General features: G+C 40.4%; 1 long non-coding RNA gene across 1 annotated transcript in view; it reads left to right on the top strand.

Moving 5' to 3' along the window:
* The first annotated feature begins 576 nt into the window (after positions 1-576).
* Positions 577-22,790, top strand: part of LOC309868769 — a 40,524-nt gene continuing 18,310 nt past the window's right edge. The window contains exons 1-2 of the long non-coding RNA XR_014313836.1: positions 577-641; positions 17,456-17,674. This is a non-coding gene — a long non-coding RNA (uncharacterized lncRNA). The remainder of the gene's footprint in view (positions 642-17,455; positions 17,675-22,790) is intronic.

Genomic DNA, 22,790 nt, shown 5'->3' with positions numbered 1-22,790 from the left:
TCCCTGTAAACCAAGAAAATTTTAGATTATTAGTTTTGAACATCAGAACATCTAGGTCACCTGAGGCTTCCAGTGAGCACTCGTCTCCTTGTCATGACGGCTGGGTTGAAAGATACGGTTCTTTCCTTCCAGAAATATTGCCAACTTGGTTCTAATGAACCAAAGCTTTAATGAACAAGGTCTTTTCAAAAAGAAATGCTATGTCTCTTCAAGTAAGCCTTGTTAAACAAACCTTCTCCTTATTTTTTTCCTTTGAACAGAAGTTAAAATAACAACAACGAAACCACCCTACACCTCTCCTGGTTTAGTCCAGGGGGAAAGAATTTGGGATAATTATAGGTCATTTCCCATTTGTAATTATATAAATGTCGTTCTTTGCCTGGACTGTCATGTTACTGGACATTTTTATTGAAGATGTTTACATTCCTGCAACACATTTGGAATAAATGAAGCAGCTGCTCTGCAGGGAAATGGCATTGACGGTTGTCATGGGAACTGTGTGAAGTCACAGAAAGTAGATTATCTCATAATGCCTTACCCGGTGTCACAAACAGGCAGCCTGACTGGAGAACAAACCACCAATTAGCAGGCGACAATTCGGGGCCGGAGAATGGAATCAAAATAGAGGCCGCCTCTGAAAGGTCATGTTCAAGCTAATTTATTGGTTACTTTGCTCTACTCAAACCAATTATTCTGATTTGCGTTCCACCCATAGAAATCTATTTCAACCAGTCCAACTTCTATATGAGGAAAACCCAGAAAAATGGAATTTGACATTTTAGTGAAATGTTTAGGATTCGTTATTTTTTTTAAACCCTTTTGCTCAGTCAGTGAGATTTTCAAATTAAATTTTTTGTGTTTTTATTTCTGGAAGTCTTTGGGAGGCAGTAAGCTTAGTGATTAAGGGTGTAGGTTCTAGTATCAAACAACCTGGGTGTAAATTCTGGCTTAGTCTCTGTGGCCTCAGTTTCCTTATCTCTGAGATGGGAACAATAGTACCATCTACCTCTGCAGTAAGTTTCCATCTGTTGAGCACAGCATCACGCCTGCTCACATTAAGCATTCAGTGTGTGTTTAAGAGTGTTTATCTTGGGCCATCCGTGTGGCTCAGTCGGTTAAACATCTGCCTTCAGCTCAGATCATGATCCATGGGGTCCTGAGATTGAGTCCTGCACTGGGCTCCCTGCTTAGCAGGGAGCCTGCTTCTCCCTCTCCTGCTCCCCCTGCATGAGCTCTTTCTCTCTCTGTCAAATAAATAAAATCTTCTAAAAATTTTTTTAAAGAAGAGAGAGAAAAGGAGTGTTTATCTGATGAAGGAACTCATGTTCTCTTGCAAAGAAGTAAAGAATTAAAAAAAGCGCTCATCTTGCAAAGACAACCCAAAAAAAGGAGGGGAAAATCTATGCTTATTGCAAAGTCCAACTTGGATTAACATCAAAATCACCTAGGAAATTTTATCCAACCATGGAATATAGGGCCCTACCCTAGACCTATAGACTTAGAATCTCCCAACATGAGGCTCAGGCATGTGCATTTTTTTTTTTTAAATTTTTGGGCATGTGCATTTTAAATGCTCTCCCTAAGAGAGTCTGATTCATGTCAGCAAGGCGAATAATCACTTGTCATGCTCGTAAGAATCATTTTGTTATGCTTATAGAAATGCGTTTTCTAAATCCCATTTTCTGAGTTTGATCAGCACATGAGGAATGCTGCTACAGTAGTGAAAATTTAATGTACATTTTGGGGTTCTGGGGCAGACAATACAAAAACCACACTCAGATGCTGCTCTCTAGAGTCCCCCCAGGTCCCTTCCTCCCTCAAACCTCACTTCCCCACCTGGATGGAGGGACTCTTAGATGGTCCCCAGCTGAGGGGTGCTGGGGTGGTGTAGTTGGTTGAGTGTCCAACTCTTGGTTTCCCCTGGGGTTGTGATGTCAGGGCTGTGGGATTGAGCCCCACGTTGGACTTTGTACTCAGCATGGAGTCTGCTTGGGTTTCTCTTTTCCTCTCCCTCTGCCTCTCCCACTCATGCTCCCCCCTTTTCTAAAATAAATAAATTTTAAAAAAACAACCTGACCCCAGCCACTTATGAGAATGGAGTAGGGGTTTCCATGAAAGGAACAAAGAGGCAAAAGCCTCCTTTCTTCCATGGGCAAGTTGCTGTTCTCTCTGTCCCTCGGGTGACCCAGACTGCTTCCTGCTGGGATGCCCACCTTCCCTCACCTCCAGATGCCTCGTAAGGTCAAACAGAAACCAGATGGGGGCGCTCTGCGACAGAAGCCTCCCATGAGTGGCTTGGGTCACTCCTGCTCTAGATAAGGAAGGAAACCGTATCCATGTAGGTTCCTACAGTTCCCCTGGTTACGGGAACTCAGAGGGTCTTAGAAGTGGTGTGCTGGTTTCACAACTCCCTCTCAAAAAGAAAAAAAAAGAGAGAAAAAAGGAAAAAAGAAAAGAAAAGAAAAAAAAAAAGCCCTGATTTGTAGCACACACTTGGAAAAGATGGGCACAATTTGCTGTCGTGGGCCCTCCAAGCAGGCTCCAGTATGTATCTGGACCCAGTCAGAGAACTAGGTTGTGGACTCAGAGGAAAAAAAAAGACAAAGGGATGAGCCACTTGGCTAGGTCTGGCCTTGGCCTGAAGCTAGAGGGACAAAGGAGGGTCCCCTGACTGATCTGTGGCCCAGTTCACATCACCAGGGCAGAAGATCTCTCTGACCTCAGAAGGTACATCACTTTCTTTTCATGTGCCCCCCTCAGTGGGTTGCTAGCTGCTGCCTAAAGAGGATTCTGCGACTCTATCCTGATTTAGCAGGAGTGGTTACTACAATCAGTTAGTGAGATCTGAAATGGACACAGAAGAGAGGAGTGAAGGCACATGTGTTTGCCTTCTGTGATGGGAATTCCATTCTTTCGTTCAGAAGATACTGTGTGTCCGTATGTCCAGGCATTGTTTTAGGCCCTGAAGGTAGAACTGTGAGCAAATCAAGCTCTTGCATCCTTGTGGGAGAAAGAAATCCACCTGTGATATGTTGCAGGGGGTGTCTTAAGACTATGAAAAAAGCAAATAGCCACAGAGAATGATGGGAAAAGGGGGGTGGAATTTGAGATAATTGTGTTCAGGAACACAAAATGTCTTCATAAGAAGACATTTATGCAGTGACCTGAAGGAAATGGGAAATATAATTTTTATAGTAAGAGAGATCCAGGCAGAGGGAATAGCACATGCAAAGGCCCTGTGGTGAAAGTTGTGTGCAATTGTCCAAGGGATACCAAGGAGGCTCTTGCATTAGGAGCCCAGTGAGTAAGGAAGAGAGGGTAGAAAATTAGGGCCTGGTGCTGCCATGGGGCAAGGTCACATTGGGTTTTGCAGGATAGGGTTCAGAGTCCTAACTAGTAATAAAAGGAGAATTTCCTATCTGTATATAGTTCTCAAATCTAAATAGGTAGTTTGCCTTGAATTCAAGGTTCTTATCCAGAGGTCTTTCTATAAGAAGCATGAATGGATTTACTGGCAATCTGTAGTTCAGCACTGGTTTCTGGCAGTAGGAAATGGCCAGAATGTAAGTGTGTAAGAGGAATAAAAAACATCCTTGTACTGTCAAAGAAGATGCATTCTACTCATCCTTTATTTTCAGGAAGGAAGGGGGGGACAGGCAAATAGCTTAGCAGACTTTCATATTTGGGCATTTTCTGTCCCAGGATGAAAATTCTGTAGTCTTAAACACACACACACACACACACACACAGTTGGTTTTGTAGAAACTTGCACAGATTTTGGAGACCAATAGGGACGGATTTGAATTCCCCCTCTGTTTTTTCCTTAATTTTCCTTTAGCACCTATGTACCAAATACTTTCTTCCAGGTCCTGTGCTAAGTACAGGGAGGTGTACAGATGAGTAAGATACTGCCCTCTCCTCAAGGAGTTTATAGTCCATTTAAGAACTATATGAGTGGGACGCCTGGGTGGCTCACTGGCTTAAGCCGCTGCCTTCGGCTCAGGTCATAATCCTAGGCCCTGGGATCGAGTCCCGCATGGGGCTCCTTGCTTGGTGGGGAGCCCGATTCTCTCTCTGCCTCTGCCTGCCGCTCTGCCTGCTTGTGAGCTCTCTCTCTCTCTGACCAATAAGTAAATAAAATCTTAGAAAAATATAAGAGCTATATGAGAAACTTAGCCTTATTGACTTCATGATTAAAGCATAGGTGAAGACATCCATCTCACAGGGTCTGGGGGATTAAATGAGGTAAGGCAGGAAAATGGAACTTAACTGGTGTCTAGAGATGCTCAACATATGTTGGTTTCTTTGTCCAACTTCCATCTCTTGTTTCTCCTAACGTTTGGAAGTCGGGGCTACTCATAGGGTCTGCTATCCTCCTGTTTCTGTTCCCCTAATCTGGTCAAAGAGAAAACCATGGGCATCCTTGAAGGAAAAACAATTCACCAAACATGTGCCACGATTTAGGGCAGCAAACCTACCGTGTGTGTTACTGTAATGACGGATACAGGTTATACATTTTCCAAACCACAGAATGTACAACATGGAGAGCGAACCTCAACGTAAACTAGAGGCTCTGAGCAAACCATATCCATGTAGGTTCAGTGATTCTAACAAATACTGGGTCGACCACACATGTACGGGATCAGAGAGTATATAGGAAATCTCTGTATCTTCCTCTTAATTCTGTGAACCTAAAACTGCTCTAATTAAAAAGAAGTCTCTGGGCGCCTGGGTGGCTCAGTGGGTTAAAGCCTCTGCCTTCGGCTCAGGTCATGATCCCAGGGTCCTCGGATCAAGCCCTGCATCGGGCTCTCTGCTCAGCGGGGAGCCTGCTTCCGCTTCTCTCTGCCTGCCTCTCTGCCTACTTGTGATCTCTGTCAAATAAATAAAATCTTAAAAAAAAAAAAAGAAGTCTCTTTAAAAACTGGAGCACCTGGGTGGTTCAGTCAGTTAAGCATCTGACTCTCGATTTCAGCTCAGGTCATGATCTCAGGGTTGTGGGATCCAGCCTCATCGCATTGGGTTCTGCGCTGGGTATGGAGCCTGCTTGGGATTCTCTCTCTCCCTCTACCCCTCCCTGCTTGTGCTCTCTCTCTCTCTAAAAGATGATTTTTAAAAGTGCACCATGTGGTTGGAGGGGTAGACTGAGAAATTGGAGACTCTCATCTGGTCTGCTTTATCTGATTATAAGTCCACACACCTGGCAACTATGAGTTTTACTCTAAGAATCTATTCATGCATGAGTTGTGTAGGAAAAGTGATTTCCAAAGAGAAGACATTTTAGATGGTTTCAGGGCAGTCCTCACAGGCAAATTAAATGCACGTGTAATTTCAGCTAAATTACAAGTTATGGGGTCCCTGAACCTCAGGCTACCATGAATGCTGTGTTCTCAGGAGATCTTCAGTTAGCTGAGAGTCAAGAAACTAGAACCGGGTAGCATGGGTGGAAGTCCTGTCTACAGTACTCAGAGAGGGTAGTGCCAATAAACTGGTTATCAACATAAAAACATGTTCATTGGGGCACCTGACTGGCTCTTGATTTCAGGGTCATGAGTTCGAGCCCCACATTAAGCATGGAACCTTACTTAAAAAATAAATTAATCTATTAAATTTAAAAACAGAACAAAACATGTTCATAAGCTAGACACTGCCACTATGTAAGCTTCAAACATCTTGCTGTCTTGATTTTAAGCAGACCCTCCTCCTCACTGCTCAGCCACCTGTCAGCTTTTTAGATCCTGGAAAGGGGCATGTGTCTGTGTGGGGAGGTCTTTGGATCATCATACACTGAGCATTTCTATTGGTTTTCATACCCCTCACATATAGATAGAAAATGTGGTAGATGATGGAATTTTGGCTCACATCTCTTCCTGCTAATACCACACACATGGAGGAACAAATTCTGGGGTCACCCAGTTCCTGTATGGTGGAATCAGCAGATTTCCAGCTGGCTGTATGCATGTGTGCATTTAACACTCTGAGCATGTAACTCAGAGAAGACCAATGTCTCTATACTCTAAAGCCTTTATTTATTTGCACATGACATGTTTAATTCCAAGGTGCTTGAGGCATTTTGCAAACATTAAATTAACTGTTAATCCTCTCCATGTCCCTATAAAGCGGTGAGAAAAAGTCTTTTATTATAAAACATTATGAACTAAATCTGAAAAATAGACTTAACAGGCATAGGAATAATCAAATAGGATGAACAGAGAAAGATGCAACAGGGAAAACAAACCTAGATGAAAAGCCTCCTGCAGCTCTCAGCCAAGGAAGGAAACTTCTGGCAAATTTCCCCTACAGTGGGGGCCCTAGCTAGCTGTCTTGCATTCCATATGGTGACTGCTTATATGTGTTTCTAGCTAACCTTGAGTAAAGGACCTCTTATCGCCTCCAGCTAACTTTGAGTAAAGGACCTCTCTGCATGAAGATGAGATTTTCATATTATTGTGATGAAGACTTAAAGTGTTTTTTCTTGTCTTCAGCCTCCTCTTCAGCCTCCTCCTCCTCCTCCTCCTCCTCCTCATCGATGATCATCAAGCAAATGTTTCTCATGGTCGCTGCTGGTAAGGGGATTATTTTGCTGCAGCCAGAGCTGTGCCTGAAAATTCCCAGGAGCATAATGTTTGCAGAAATGTCCCCCATTCTCCATCCCTCTCTGTCTCTTTGCCCTGGACAGTGTGACTTTGGAGTTCCTTCCATCTCTACTTGCTCATCTCTCAAATTTGGGCTGGTTTTGCAACTCGCTTTGGCCAATAGAATATAGAAGTGCTACCATTCCACGTTAAGTGGCCTTGAATCCTTCTGTTTGCTCCCTTGGAAACTTGGCTTGCCACTGTGAGAACAAATCCAGACTAGCAGGCTGGATGATGAGAGACACGTGGTTCAAGAGTCCTTCTTCACCTGGATGATAGCCATCCTTCCTTGATCGATCTTTGGCCACTTGTCAAATGATCACAGATACATGACTGAGGCCAATTAGTAAGTCCATCCTGGGCTCAGGTCAACAGAACCACTCGTCACCTGTAAATCAGTGAGCACTAAGAAATGGTTGCCATTTTAAGTTACTCCATTTGGGGGATGGTTTGTTATGCTACAATAGCTAACTGCTACAACCCCCTTTTCAGGCTCACCTTTCCCTGATTTTGCCAGAATCTTTTCTTTCCTAATTATAAAAATGAATCCATTCTCTGGATTTATGTATGGTTAACTCTGACTAGGGTCAGTGAGGTTAATAAAGAGGAATCAGTCAAAGTCTCTGTTGTTGTGAAATGACAGTCTGGTTGGTTAGGTAAAACATACCAGTTAACAGGGGCGCCTGGGTGGCTCAGTGGGTTAAGCCTGTTTTCAGCTCAGGTCATGATCCCAGGGTCCTGGGATCGAACCCCACATCGGGCTCTCTGCTCAGCAGGGAGCCTGCTTCCTCCTCTCTCTCTCTCTCTCTGCCTGCTTGTGATCTTTCTCTCTGTTAAATAAATAAAATTAAAAAAAAAAGCTGTATTAATCCAAGAAAATAAAAAAAAAAAACATACCAGTTAACTATAAAGAATAGCGAAAATACAAAGACGGTAAGGGAGGAGTGCTTGGGTGACTTAGTTGGATAAGTGTTTGCCTTTGGGATGGGTCATGATCCCAGGGTTCTGAGATAGTCTGCTTCTCCTCTCCTTCTGCCCTGTTTGTGCTCTCTCTCAATATTATGCTCTTTCTCTCAAATAAATAATTGAAATCTTGAAAAAAAAAGTTAGGAACAAAAGGAAATGGAATTCTGAGAAGAGACCTTATTTCTTGCCTGCAGTTGGGACAGAATGGGAGGATTTGGTGGAGGTCACATAAAGGAATTCCTAGAATCCATAACTACCCCTTCAGATCTGCTTCCTCAACCTGATTTCTGGACAGGTTTTATAGAATTTGAATTCATCTCTCTGTATTAGTCTTGCCTTGGCTCCAATCCATTCTTCTACTGAATAATTTTTTTCCCAACATGTACATCTGGCTATGTTACTCACTTACTTTAAATCCTTTGGTTTTATTATTTTTTTAATTTGGTTTTAAATAATCCAAAGGATTATTTAAATAATCCAAAGGATTATTTTGGCCCTCAAGTTAAAATCAGAATTCCAAAGCATGGATCACAGCAGTCTCCCTGGTCAGTCTCTCTTCTGTTTCTCACCCAAGTTTTATATCTGGCCTCGCCTTCCATTCAATACTTAAAATTGGGCTGTGGTGGGGTGTCTGGGTGGTTCTGTCGGTTAAGTGTCCAACAACTCATTTTGGCTCAGGTCATGATCTGAGGATCATGAGATTGAGCCCCAGAGTTGGGCTCTCAGTAGGAAGTCTGCTTGTCCCTCTCCCTTTGCTCCTCTCCCTGCTTATATTCTCTCTCTCTGTCTCTCAAATAAGTAAGTACAATATTTTTTAAAATTGAGATGTGGTTTTTGGAGTCTCTGAAGGGCAAATATTATTCTCCCTCATCCAGGTTTTGCATAAGTAAAGAAAAATAACTCAAGGGAGTCAGGATACCAAAATACCACTTCTCATTCTGGTAAGAGTTAAGTTAGAGGACACGGATTGTGTGAGTGGCATGAGCCTGCTAGCTGATACCCTTGAAGCAGGCAAGTTATCCAACCAGCCACAGACAATCCTGGCTCAGGGAGTCTTCAACCAGCAAGTGTAAAATGCATGATATGGTGATACACAGGACTCCTGCTCTTTGCATGTAATTTGCTCACAAGAGGATGAAGGGTTCACTTCCCCCAGGATGGAGTGAGTAAAGGGGGGAAAGAGGGAAGACATCAAGAGAAGGGAAAACCTGTCCCTCTAACAATCTGGAATAACTGTGGTCCTATGGACACCACTTCTGCAGCTCACAGCTGTGCATCTTCACACATGCTGCTGCTTCCGGCTGGAACATTTGAAATGAATGGGTCCCTGGGCTTCACCAGAATGCCAGAGGTCAATGACTTGGACAAGTTGAAGAGCTCTTGGTATAACATTCAAGAGTGGTCACTCTCGAAGCAACTTCCTTGAATTATATCCCAGCTGTGCTGCTTATGAGCCCTGTAATCATACAGTAATTATTAAATCCCTCTGTGTCTCAGTTATCTCATCTGAAAATGCAAGTAATAATAAGGCAAACCTTCTAATGTTGCTGTGAAAATCAGAGTATCTAGCATGTGTACATGGCTTGACCTAAGTACACTTTAGATCTCGCTATAATAAAACATTATTATTCATGCATATTGTTTACAAAGTAAAATATTTGTACCAAATTTTGACATAAAACATCCATTCTCTCTCTGTCTCTCATTGAACTTTCCTTTCACCACAAGCAATAATTTAAATTTTAGATCTTAATTTTGATGTTTATTTCTGTTTCTAAATAACCAGCTAGATACCAACTTGTTTTTTTAATATCTTAATTTTATCTTTTTCAGTGTCCCAAGATTCATTGTTTATGCACCACACCCAGTGCTCCATTCAATACGTGCCCTCCATAATACCCACCACCAAGCTTACCCTCCATTGCCATCTCCTCCAAAACCCTCAGTTTGTTTCTCAGAGTCCACAGTCTTTCATGCTTTGTCTCCCCCTCTGATTCCCCCAATTCAATTTTCCTTTCCTTCTCCTCCATGTTATTCCTTATGCTCCACAAGTAAGTGAAACCACATGATAATTGACTTTCTCTGTTTGACTTATTTCACGCAGCATAATCTCCTCCAGTCCTGTCCACGTTGATACCAACTTGTTGATTTCTTTCTGTTTTAGACATTATTTAAGAATTCCCATTGGTCTCACCAAACATGCATATTCCTGCCATCCTCCTGTCCTTGTGATCATCTTAACCACCACAGTTTTGGTTATATCAACTTCTGTGTTGACATCATCGTGCTATGTGAATGCTATTCACAGCTGTGCCATGTAGTAATTTATTATTATTTTTCCTTCTCTGTACAAGTTTTGTGTTCCTCAGAGCTATTACTGATCTTGTTTCCCCCTTTGCTTAGTCTTCTATGTTCTTATCTATAATTCAATCCCGAGTCGTTTCCATTTGTCCAAATCTCCTCTTTTCTCAAGATGTACAGATGTTCTAGATATTTCTCAGCTATTTAATCTTTGCAAATAATACTCTGAGTCTTTAGTTCTGATCACCCTGGACTACTAGCCTTTTTAATGCCTGGGGCATAGATTTCACCCAGGAATCCTCCTTATTAGTCATTCTGGGCTTCTTTTCACCTTTCTCTCTTGGGCCCTGTCTCCTATTTCTAATATCCCACAACATCTTTGTTGATTTACTCCATCTATTTTGTGATTCATATTCTCCAGTAGCTTCTGAAGAAAGGAGTCATAAAAGACTTAAGAAAATTCTTTGCATGTGTGAAAATTAATTCTATACTGGCTTTTGATCAAAAGTTTAGCTAGGTATAAAAATATAGCTTGGAATAAACTTCCTTATGAATTTTAAGGGCATTTCTTTGCCTTATTCCCTGCCTTCTAGTATCCAGTACCGTTATTAAGAAGTCTGAAGCCTTTTTGATTGCTTAGCCTTTGTATGTGGATCTTTGTTATTGTTCTTGTTGCTAAATCTTTAAAAACCTCTTTATCACTGATGCTGCAAACATTCATAATTATGTCACTGGATTTGGGTTCATTTTTTTTCCATTATGCTGAAGATTTGGTAAATTTTCAAATATGGAAAATCAAGTTATTTTTCTATATTATTTTTAAAAATTAACATATAATACATATAATGTATCATTTGCTTCAGGGGTACAGGCCTGTACCCCTGAAAGAATATTCATTGAATATTCTTTCCTGTTTTGTCAAAGATTAGTTAAGAATCATCAGTCTTACACAATTCACAGCACTCACCATAGCACATACCCTCCCCGATGTCCATAACTCCCCCACTCTATCCCCCACACCAGTAACATTGTTTGTTTCCTGAGATTAAGAGTCTTTTATGGTTTGCCTCCCTCTCTTGTCCCATCTTGTTTCATTTTTTCCCTCCCTACCTCCTATGACCTCCTGCTTTGCTTCTCAGATTACTCACATCAGAGAGACCATATGATGATTGTCTCTCTCTGATTGGCCTATTTTGCTTAACATAATACTCTCTAATTCCACCCACGTCATTGCAAATGGCAAGATTTTGGGGTTTTTTGATGGCTGCATAATATTCCATTGCATATATCTATTGCATCTTCTTTAGCCATTCATCTGTTGATGGACATCTAGGCTCTTTCCATAATTTGGCTGTTGTGGATATTGCTGCTATAAACATTGGGGTGCACGTGCCCCTTCAGATCACTACATTTGTATCTTTAGGGTAAAAACCCAGTAGTGCAATTGCTGGGTCATAGGGTAGCTTTATTTTCAACTTTTCGAGGAACCTCCATACTGTTTTCCAGAGTGACTGCACCAGCTGGCATTCCTATCAAAAGCATAGGAGGGTTCCCCTTTCTCTGCATCCTCACCAACATCTGTCATTTCCTGACTTAGTTAATTTTAGCCATTCTGACTGGTGTGAGGTGATATCTCGTTGTGGTTTTGATTTGTATTTCCCTGATGCTGAGTGATGTGGAATGCTTTTTCATGTGTCTGTTGGTCATCGGGATGTCTTCTTTGTAGCAATGTCTGTTCATGTTTTCTGCCCATTTCTTGGTTAGATTATTTGTTCTTTGGGTGTTGAGTTTGATAAGTTGTTTTTTTTTTTTTTAAGATTTTATTTATTTATTTTTTCAAAGATTTTATTTATTTATTTGAGAGAGAGAGAGAGAGAATGAGAGAGAGAAAACATGAGTGAGAAAGGTCAGTGGGAGAAGCAGACTCTACGCCCAGCAAGGAGCCCGATGTGGGACTCCATCCTGGGACTCCAGGATCATGACCTGAGCCGAAGGTAGTTGCCTAACCAACTGAGCCACCCAGGTGCCCAATAAGTTCTTTATAGATTTTGAATACGAGTCCTTTATCTGGTATGTCATTTACAAATATCTTCTCCCATTCTGTTGACTGTATTTTGGTTTTGTTGACTATGTCCTTTGCTGTGCAAAACTTTTGATCTCAGTGAAGCCCCAATAGTTCACTTTAGCCCTTGCTTCCCTTGTCTTTGGTGATGTTTCTAGGAAGAAGTTGTTTCCCTTGCCTTGCCCTTGTCTTTGGTGATGTTTCTAGGAAGAAATTGCTGTGACTGAGGTCGAAGAGATTGCTGCCTATGATCTTGTCAAGGATTTTGATGGATTCCTGTCTCACATTAAGGCCTTTCATCCATTTTGAGTCTATTTTTGTGTGTGGTGTAAGGAAATGGTCCAGTTACATTCTTCTGTATGTGGCTTTCCAATTTTCCCAACACCATTTGTTGAAGAGACTGTCTTTTTTTCATTGAATATTCTTTCCTGTTTTGTCAAAGATTAGTTAACCATAGAGTTGAGGGTCCATTTTTGGGATCTCTATTCTGTTCCATTGATCTGTGTGTCTGTTTTTGTGCCAATACCATACTCTCTTGATGATTACAGCTTTGTAATAGAGCTTGAAGTCTGGAATTGTGATGCGGCTAACTTTGGTTTTCTTTATCAACACTCATCTGGCTATGCAGCACCTCTTCTGGTTCCATGTAAATTTTAGGATTATTTGTTTAATTATTTTGAAAAAAAAAGGATGGTATTTTGATAGGGATTGCATTAAATGTGTAGATTGCTTTGGGTAGCATAAACATTTTCACAATATTTGTTCTTCCAATCCATGAGCATGGATTTTCATTTTTCTATTTCTTTGTTTCTTCATCAATTTCTTTCATGAGTATTTTATAGTTTTCTGAGTACAGATTCTTTGCTTCTTAGGTTCTTTGGTTAAGTTTATTCTTATATATCTCATGGTTTTGGGTGCAATTGTAAGTGGGATCTACTTCTTAATTTCTCTTTCTTCTGTCTTTCTGTTGGTGTATAGAAATGCAACTGATTTCTGTGCATTGATTTTATATCCTGACACTTTACTGAATTCCTGTACAAGTTCTAACAGATTGGAGTGGAGTCTTTTGTGTTTTCCACATGAAGTATCATATCATCTGCAAAGAGTGAGAGTTTGACTTCTTTGCTGATTCCGATGCATTTAATTTCTCTTTGTTGTCTGATTGCTGAGGCTAGGACTTCTAGTACTCTGTTGAACAGCAGTGATGATAGTGGACAACCCTGCGATGTTTCTGACCTTAGGGGAAAAGCTCTCAGTTTTTCTCCATTGAGAATGATATTCCCTGTGGGTTTTTCATAGATGGCTTTTATGATATTGAGGTATGTACCCTCTATACCTATAATGTGAAGAATTTTGATCAAGAAAGGATGCTGTAATTTGTCAAATGCTTTTTCAGCATCTATTGAGAGTAACATATGGTTCTTGTTCTTTCTTTTATTAATGTATTGTATCACATTGATTGATTTGCAGATGTTGAACCACCTTGCAGACCAGGAATAAATTCCACTTGATCATGGTGAATAATCCTTTCACTGTTGGATCCTATTTGCTAGTATTTTGGCAAGAATTTTTGCACCTGTGTTCATCAAGGATATTGGTCTGTAATTCTCCTTTTTGGTGGAGTCTTTATCTGGTTTTGGGATGATGGTAATGCTGGCCTCATAAAATAAGTTTGGAAGTTTTCCTTCCATTTCTATTTTTTGGAACAGCTTTAGGAGAATAGGTATTAATTCTTCTTTAAATGTTTGGTAGAATTCCCCTGGGAAGCCATTTGGCCCTGGGTTCTTGTTTTTGTTGGGTCATTTTTGATGACTGCTTCAATCTCCTTATTGGTTATGGGTCTGTTCAGGTTTTCTATTTCTTCTTGGTTCAGTTTTGGTAGTTCAGACGTTTCTAGGAATGCATCCATTTTTTTCCAGATTGTCAAATTTGCTGGCGTAGAGTTGCTCATAATATATTCTTATAATTGCTTGTATTTCTTTGGTGTTGGTTGTGATCTCTCCTCTTTCATTCATAATTTTATTTATTTGGGTCCTTTCTCTTTTCTTTTTGATAAGTATGGCCAGGGATCTATCAATCTTATTAATTCTTTCAAAGAACCAGCTCCTAGTTTCATTGATCTGTTCTCCTGTTCTTTTGTGTTCTATTTCATTGATTTCTGCTCTTATCTTTATTATTTCTCTTCTCCTGCTGGGTTTAGCTTTCTTTTTTGTTCTTTCTCCAGCTCCTTTAGGTGTAGGGTTAGGTTATGTATTTGAGACCTTTCCTGTTTCTTGAGAAAAGTTTATATTGCTATATATTTTCCTCTCAGGACTGCCTTTGCTGTGTTCCACAGATTTTGAACAGTTGTGTTCTCATTATCATTTGTTTCCATGAATTTTTTCAATCTTCTTTAATTTCCTGGTTGACCCATTTATTCTTTAGTAAGATGCTCTTTAGCTCCCATGTATTTGAGTTCTTTCCAACTTTCCTCTTGTGACTGAGTTCTAGCTTCAGAGCACTGTGGTCTGAAAATACACAGGAAATGACCCCAACTTTTTGGTACCAGTTAAGACCTGATTTGTGACCCAGGATGTGATCTATTCTGGAGATGTTCCATGTGTGCTGGAGAAGAATGTGTATTCTGTTGCTTTGGGATGGAATGTTCTGTGATGTCCATCTGGTCCAGTGTATAATTTAAAGACTTTATTTCCTTGTTGATCTTTTGCTTAGATGATCTGTCTGTTTCAATAAGGGCAGTTTTAAAGTCCATTACTATTATTGTATCATTGTCGATGTGTTTCTTTGATTTTATTATTAATTGGTTTATATAATTGGCTGCTCCCATGTTAGGGGCATAGCTATTTAAAATTGTTAGATCTTCTTGTTGGACAGACCTTTTAAGTATGATATAGTCTCCTTCCTCATCTCTTATTATAGTCTTTGCCTTAAAATCTAATTTATCTGATATAAGGATTGCTATCCCAGCTTTCTTTTGATGTCCATTAGTATGGTAAATTGTTTTCCACCCCCTCACTTTAAATCTGGAATTGTTTTTGGGTCTAAAATGAGTTTCTTGTAGACAGCATATTGATAGGTCTTTTTTTTTTTAATCCATTCTGATAACCTGTGTCTTTTGATTGAGGCATTTAGCCTATTTACATTCAGGGTAACTATTGAAAGAATTGAATTTAGTGTCATTGTATTGCCTGTAAGGTGACTGTTACTGTATATTGTCTCTATTCCTTTCTGATCTGTTACTTTTAGGTTCTCTCTTTGCTTAGAGAACCCATTTCAATATTTCCTGTAGGGCTCATTTGGTGTTTGCAAATTCTTTTAATTTTTTAAAAATTCTTTTAATTTTTGTTTGTCCTGGAAGCTTTTTATCTCTCCTTCTATTTTCAATGACAGCCTAGCTGGATATAGTATTCTTGGCTGTGTATTTTTCTCATTTAGTGCTCTGAATATATCATGCCAGTCCTTTCTGTCCTGCCAGGTCTCTGTGAATAGGTCTGCTGGCAATCTAATATTTCTAACATTGTATGTTACAGACCTCTTATCCTGAGCTGCTTTCAAGATTTTCTTTTTGTCACTGAGACTTGTAAGTTTTACTATTAGATGATGGGATCTTGATCTATTTTTATTAATTTTGAGGGAGGTTCTCTGTGCCTCCTGGATTTTGATGCTTGTTCCCTTCATCAATTAGGGAATTCTCTACTATAATTTGCTCCAAAATAACTTCTGCCTCTCTCTCTGTGTTCTTCTGGAATCCCAATTATTTTAATATTGTTTCATCTTATGGTATCACTTATCTCTTGAATTCTTGCTTCATGGTCCAGTAGTTTTTTTTATCTTTTTCTCACCTTTTTTGTCTTCATCACTTGATCTTCTATATCACTAATTCTCTCTTCTGCCTCATTTATCCTAGCAGTAAGAGCCTCCATTTTTCAAAAAAAAATTACTTCTTTTTTTAATGTGTTATTTTAGCCAACATAAAATATATCATTAGTTTTTGATGCAGTGTTCCAAGAGCCATCATTTATGTACAATACCCTGTGCTCCATGCGGTATGAGCTTCCATTTTTTTTTTTTTTGCACCTCATTAATAGCTTTTTTGATTTCAGTTTGGTTATATTTTAGTTCTTTTATTTCTCCAGAAAGGGATTCTCTAGGATTCTCTGGTATCTCCCCCGACCCCTTTTCTGAACCCAGCTATTACCTTGATAATCGTCATTCTGAACTCTAGTTCTGACATTTTACTAATGTCCATATTGCTTAGGTCCCTAGCACTTGGTACTGCCTCTTGTTCTTCTTCTTCTTTTTTTTTTTTTTAGGTGAATTCTTCCTTGTCATTTTATCCAGATAAGAATAGATGGATTAGAGAGCAAAATACTAAAAGGGTACCAACAACCCCAGGAAAATATACACTAACCAAACTCGGAGAGACCCAAAATGGGGAGAGAGGGGAGAAGAAAGGAGGAAATATATATATATATATATATATATATATATATATATTGGACTGGTGAATGGAACAGAGCCACACACTTGATTTTGGGTGTATTTTGGTCTATTAGAAGAAACTGCCTCCTGAAATTTTAAAGAAAGAAAAACAGGGGTGCCTGAGTGGCTCAGTGGGTTAAGCCGCTGCCTTCGGCTCAGGTCATGATCTCGGGGTCCTGGGATCGAGTCCCGCATCGGGTTCTCTGCTCAGCAGGGAGCCTGCTTCCCTCTCTCTCTCTCTCTGCCTGCCTCTCTGCCTCTCTGTCTACTTGTGATCTCTCTCTGTGAAATAAATAAATAAAATCTTTAAAAAAAAAAGAAAGAAAAACATATATATATACAAAAATAGGGGTAAACATAATGAAGGGATGGAATATGACTGTAAAGATGAAAATTTAAAAAGATTCTAAAAAAGGAATTGGTAATATAAGAAGTTGGTTGAAAAAATAAAAAGAGGAGAGAATGTGATCAGGTAGGAGACTAGAACAAAGCCATGTGCTAGATTTAGGATATATTTTGATCTGTTAGAAAAAACTGTATCTCAAAATTTTGAAGAAAGAAAAACCTATATGTATATAAAAAAAGGTTAAATATAATTAAGGGATAGAATATGACTATAAGAACAAAAATTTAAAAAAAAAGATTTTTAAGAAGTTGATAAGATAAACTACTTAAAAATGTTAAAATGAGGAAGAGGAATAATTTAAAAATTGGATAAGAAAATAATAAAACTTAAAACTTTTAACTTTGAAAGACTAAAGAAACATGGGGGAAAAGCCATGAATTCTGTGTTGTTTCCCCCTAGCTCTGGAGTTCTGCAGTTCTCTTTGATCTTTGAATTTGGTCTTGGCTGGATTTTCTTGCTGACCTTCTGGGGGAGGGTTCTGTTGCAGTGATTTTCAAGTGTCTTTGCCCAAGGTGGAACTGCAAGGCCTTTGTCAAGGGTAAGGCTAAGTAATCTTCTCAGGTTCATGCTCTGGAGCTTTTGTTCCCTGAATGCTTTCTGTAGAGCTCTGGAGGATGGGAATGAAGATGGCAGCCTCCCAATCTCCAGCCTGAAGGAGCTGAGATCTCAGGCCCCCTCTCCTCAGTGTCTCTCCCTGGTCTCCAGCTGCACATGGAGCTCATCCAGCATGTGACCAAGCATTTCTACACCTGGTGCTCAGCCCCATTTGGAGTCCCCAAACCCAGCAGATTCATGCCATGCTGCTCCTTCCAGAGGAGGAAGGTGAGTCTCCCCAGATTTGCCACTTGTGGGTTCCCTGCTCAAAAAGCAGTGGTCTGACTGTGCCTTGGATCATGGCTTAAGGTAACCCTGAGACGAGAGTGCACTGCTTGTCTCTGTCTCTGTAGCCATCTTCCCTGCAGCGATACATAGCAGCTCTGTCACACTCAGACACCCCTGGTCTTTCTGTGACCCCATGGGTCCTGAGACCACACTGTCCATGTGAGGGCTCCACACCCCACCCCCCTGCCCCCCTTCCACCCCACTTAGCCTCTGGAGCAATGTCCCTCAGTGGAGCAGACATCTAAAGATTCTATATCGTGCTCTGCTGCTCTCTCACTTGCAGGGAGCCAGCCCTCCCCACATGGTCTATCTTCCCATGTATCGCCTTGGATTCACTTCTCCACACATCTTATCTTCCAGAAAGTGGTCACTTTTCTGTTCCTAGAATTGCTGTTCTTCTTCTCTTTGATTGCCTATTGAGTTTGTTAGTGTTCAGAATTGTTTGATAATAATTAGCTGAACTCCTGTGACCCAATGATATTTAGGTCTTCCTTTCCTCTGCCTTCTTGTTCCTCCTCCTATTTTTTTTCATATATTCTTAAGCTATTTTTTGATGTCTCCTCTTCCTTAATTGTTCTCTTTTTTCAAAACCTGTATTACCTCAATGTAGAATATTCAGGGCTGATACTTAAACATTTTTATCTTTTCTATCTTATTTTCTTCTTAAAAGAATCTTCTAGAAGATATGAATGCCAGCATTCTGGAATTAGAGGGAAAGATCATGATTGGGGTTTTCAGCATCTAAAATACACATGTTCACTTAGTCTTCTAATATTTAATATGACAACCTTGCCTTCAGAAGGATATGATGTCTCCAAGACCACAGACCCTCTATTCCATCCTCTGTAGAGAAAGAAACTTCTTGTCTTTTTCAAGGTGGGGCAATCATTTAACTATGGAGTAGGGAAGGGGATCTGGATATCTGAAGACTGAAGCAGATTTTTTAGTCTTTCTTACTTTGATCTTCTTGTCTCCTACTTATAAAATATCTAAGGCCTTCTGAGGACTCTTACTCAAGTCAGGTTGGTTCTTAGATTTCCCTACTTCTAGAAGATGAGTTGGTTTCTTAGATCTTGTAAGTCATTTGTTGCTTATTCTTAGGTCCCTCAACTTTCAAAAAGTTTCATTCTCTTTTTCTCCCCAATGTTTTGAGTGTATGCCTTAGAACAAAATATCTTCACTGTAAGTTTAGCACAGTGTCAAGAGGGAAAGAAAACGTGTGTGTGTATGTGTGTGTGTATCCTATTGACTTTACTCAAAGTCCTCATAGTCTATATAGTTTCACGTGGGAATCAGGATGAGCTTTTTAAAAATGTAAGTCAGAGGATTTTAGAACCTGGACAAAAATCTTCAATGGCTTCTTTCAATATTTAGAATTTATGCAGATTCCTTACCATGGCATTACACTACCTGGTAGCTTCCTTCATTTCTCACCTATTTCCACACTTTCATCCCTTTCATTCACTATTCTTTGGCCATGCTGGAATTTGTTCTTGCACTCTGCCCTGCCTGGCATACTTTTTCCTGGACTTTCCCATCAGTAGCTCTTTGGAGTCTTTTAGGTCTGGGCTGAAATGTCTCTTCCACCACAAAGCCTTACTCAAGACTTAGAACATGTTTAGAATCAAGGTTATAAATAAATATGTTTTAATTAATTTAAATAATTTATGAGTGAAGGAATCTCTGGCTTCTTGATGAAACTTCCCTGACTCATGAACAACATCTAGCAGTCTGGGTACCTGGAGGAGAGGGCAGAGGAAGGAGATGAAGGTGATGGGTAGTCCCCGAGCTTTGAGAAATTGTCAGGTCTACATGGAGAATCCATACTTGTGCACCTGCTTGCAAGGCAGGCACCACCCATCTCTCCTGTGGATTAGCTCCACCTGTGAACAAGTTTGCACAGTAGCTGGAGAGAGACAGATGCTTAAAACTTAGCATAGACCTAAAAAAAATATTTAAAAGTTTTGCATCTCCATGTTTTTCCTCTATCTTATCTCTTCTTTGGCTTAACAGCAGTCTCCAAATGTGTTTGCTTATTACCTCTGAAAATAATTTTGGAAAATAATATGCTCAAAGTTTTTGAATTGACATCTGAAATTCTCATCTGAAGTTTCAATAATTGCTAGGGATGTAATTTTCTGTGAATTATAAATATTGGCATTTAAAAATAAAATGCCACATTGTGATTTATGTCTCCACTGAGATCTAGCAATTAGAAACTCACCATCAAATATAAAAAAATATAAAAGAATAATTTGCTTTTAAATAATGGGATATTTTGCATTCTGATGTAAATTTCATTTGGCATGGGTCAAAATATTACTTTTCTACACTAAGCTTTGCCCTTATCAGAAATGTTTATAAGACAGGCAAAGCAAGGCACTGGGTTCTGCATTCCTCACAGAGATTGGACAGAAGTCAACAGTATTTAAAGAAAGGAAGAAGGATGCTTCCAAGGTGTTAATTTTTAGAACTGTGGACAGAGGGGTTCCTCAAATGTTTTAGTCACGCTGCTCTTAAACCCTGGATTTGAGCCCAGTGTGGGGATGACAGTCTAGGTTGAGGTGCTGAAACTTTCAGATGAGCTGGTACCTGCCTCCTGCCACCTTCAGTGTCTATTCCAGGCTGAAATAGCTAAATGTTCATCAGGGTCTCCACCCTCCTGACTCTGTGCTGAGGCTGGGCCTTCAGCCGTGGAATCTGTCAGAGGAGGGAGGAAGAGAAGAGAACCCTGACTTTCTAATTAAGATTTCCTAGGGCTAGGATTTAAATTAGCTTTGTTTCGTCAGCAAACACTTGGACAGGGAGGCAACAGTGGCCAGTAGCTACTGGTTGGGAAGTAAGGAACATTTGCAGATGATCTAGCAAAGGACAAGTCATACCCAGTTAATTGGGAATAAGGAACAGCCAGAGTTGTAGGCTTGCTCATGGAATCTGCACAGTGCCTGAGATGCTGGGTCAGTGGAGAAATGGAGATGAACTTTTTGTGTTTCTTTCTCTATTCATCTGAACACTAAACTGATTTATCAACCAGCTTCATTAGGGCAGCATAATAAGTGCTTATGGTAGAATGTGTTTAGGGGTTTAAAGCACATGTAGATACCAGGCATACCTGGATTTAAATCACTGATTTACTCTTTGCTTCCTGTATAACTTTGGATAAGTTACTTAATTTCTTTAAAGCCCCAGCTCCATCTAGTCTTTGTGGATGGCAGCCCCAGAGGGTGGGCAATGCATAGACTTCCTAGCTGTTCTTGGTGGCCTGGACACTCCACCTCTCATCTGGAGATAGGGACAATATCTTCCTCAGGGGCAATGGCAGGAGAGTTAAGTATGCTAATGTGCATACGTTGCTTAGCTTGGTAGCTGACATGGAATTGGCATGAGTAACTGTTGGTTACTAAAGTAGCTGAGGGCCAGGGATTTTATAGGATAATTGAGTTTAATCTTCACAACCTTGCCTGATTTCCCATTGCTAGTGACTAAAACATCTTGACTTTAGACAGTCTAACTACAGAGCCGATGCTCTTAACTACTACACTCTGAATAACGTGCCTCTTTCTTCTTCTTTCTCCTTTCCTTTCTCCTTTACTAGTATGTCCATCCATCCATCCATCCATCCATCCATCCATCCATCCATCCACCATCTATCATCTTCAACATTTCATCATCTCTATTATTTAACTTTTTGTCTATCTGCCTGCCTCTATCATCTATCTTTCTATTCCCTGTCTATGTACTTTTTACCCCCACTTGCGTACATTAGTTGGCCCCAAATATGGAGAACACAATAGAGGCTCAGAGAGCTTAGCAAACCCTAGATAACATAGCTGATTTTCTAGTCTAGAACTGTCAACTCCAAAACTGTGCTGGGACTTAAAAAAAAAAAAAAATCAAGATTATGATGAGAAGTAGTCAGCAATTCATCTTCAGTACAGTTATTTTAAATTTTCCTGTCAAGAAAGAAGAATATAAAAGTGTCAGCTATCTTCCTCAACATTTGTGCTGCTAGCGAATAAGAAAGCATATTTTAATAAGGGGAATTGGAGCTAATGTCTTAGGGACAGAGATGACGTGTTTTCAGGAATCAGGCTGGTGCCTGTATCACTCACACACCGTGGACATCTTAGTGGCCTTCCTGTCTGGCTGCACTGCCCTTCTTCCAGGCACAATCGCCAGGACTCCTGTTTGAAAGGCAACAAGTTGGCCTAGAGACAAGTGGCACCCAGGAAAAGTGTGACACGCCCTGCGCATTTATATATAGAGACACTCCACGGAGCTGACACAATTATCTGCAGTAATAGGGGAGAGTTGGCAGCACACACCATCCCGAACAGCAGGCAATCCTCAAATCATAACTCTTCAGCTTTGGAATGTGTGGACTTCATTGGGATAATTTTGCATCTGATTAACTTTCCTAATTAGTTTTCCCATAAACCAGCATGACCTCTTCAGCATTTCTCCTGGAATACATAAATCCCTCTGCAGTCATTTTCGATGATTTGGGAGATGACTCCTGGTTGGCACCCTTTCCCGTCCTGTGTCAGTTGCTCTGAGATATGGCCTCTCTCTGCCAAGTCCCACGCCTCGTGCCACCTGCTCCTGTCCGTCATGACTTCCACCATGCCAGCAGGAAAGCGGAGACTTGCTCTTGTGGTTTCTCTCAACTTCCCTCACATCTGTCTCCAGAAAGTATATGGAAGCAGACACAGGTCGTCGCTGTCCTGGAAACTCCCAGGTTCAGTTATCCTGTTGTGTTTTCCCAGGAAAACTTAGAAATATCTGGAGAATGCCAATATTTTTGAATCCAAAGTACATCTCCCTAGATTGCCTCTTGTTGACCCCAACTGACAGAAACTGCTGTGTGTTTGGAGATTTGGTTAAAAAAGGGGGGCACTTGTCCAAGTTTCCTGCTTCCCTTTCTGCTCAGAGGAGAAGCGATTCCCACTCCTTTCCAAAATAAATCCTCTGATTACCTCCCGGATCTAGCTTCCCTTCCTCTCTATTTACAAGCTCTTCTTTTCTACTGGCTTCTTTCCATAGCCTTCAAATATGC

Source organism: Mustela nivalis (assembly GCF_964662115.1).
Source record: "Mustela nivalis genome assembly, chromosome: 7".
Taxonomy (NCBI): Eukaryota; Metazoa; Chordata; class Mammalia; order Carnivora; family Mustelidae; genus Mustela; species Mustela nivalis.
This window is presented reverse-complemented; position numbering and strand designations above follow the sequence as displayed.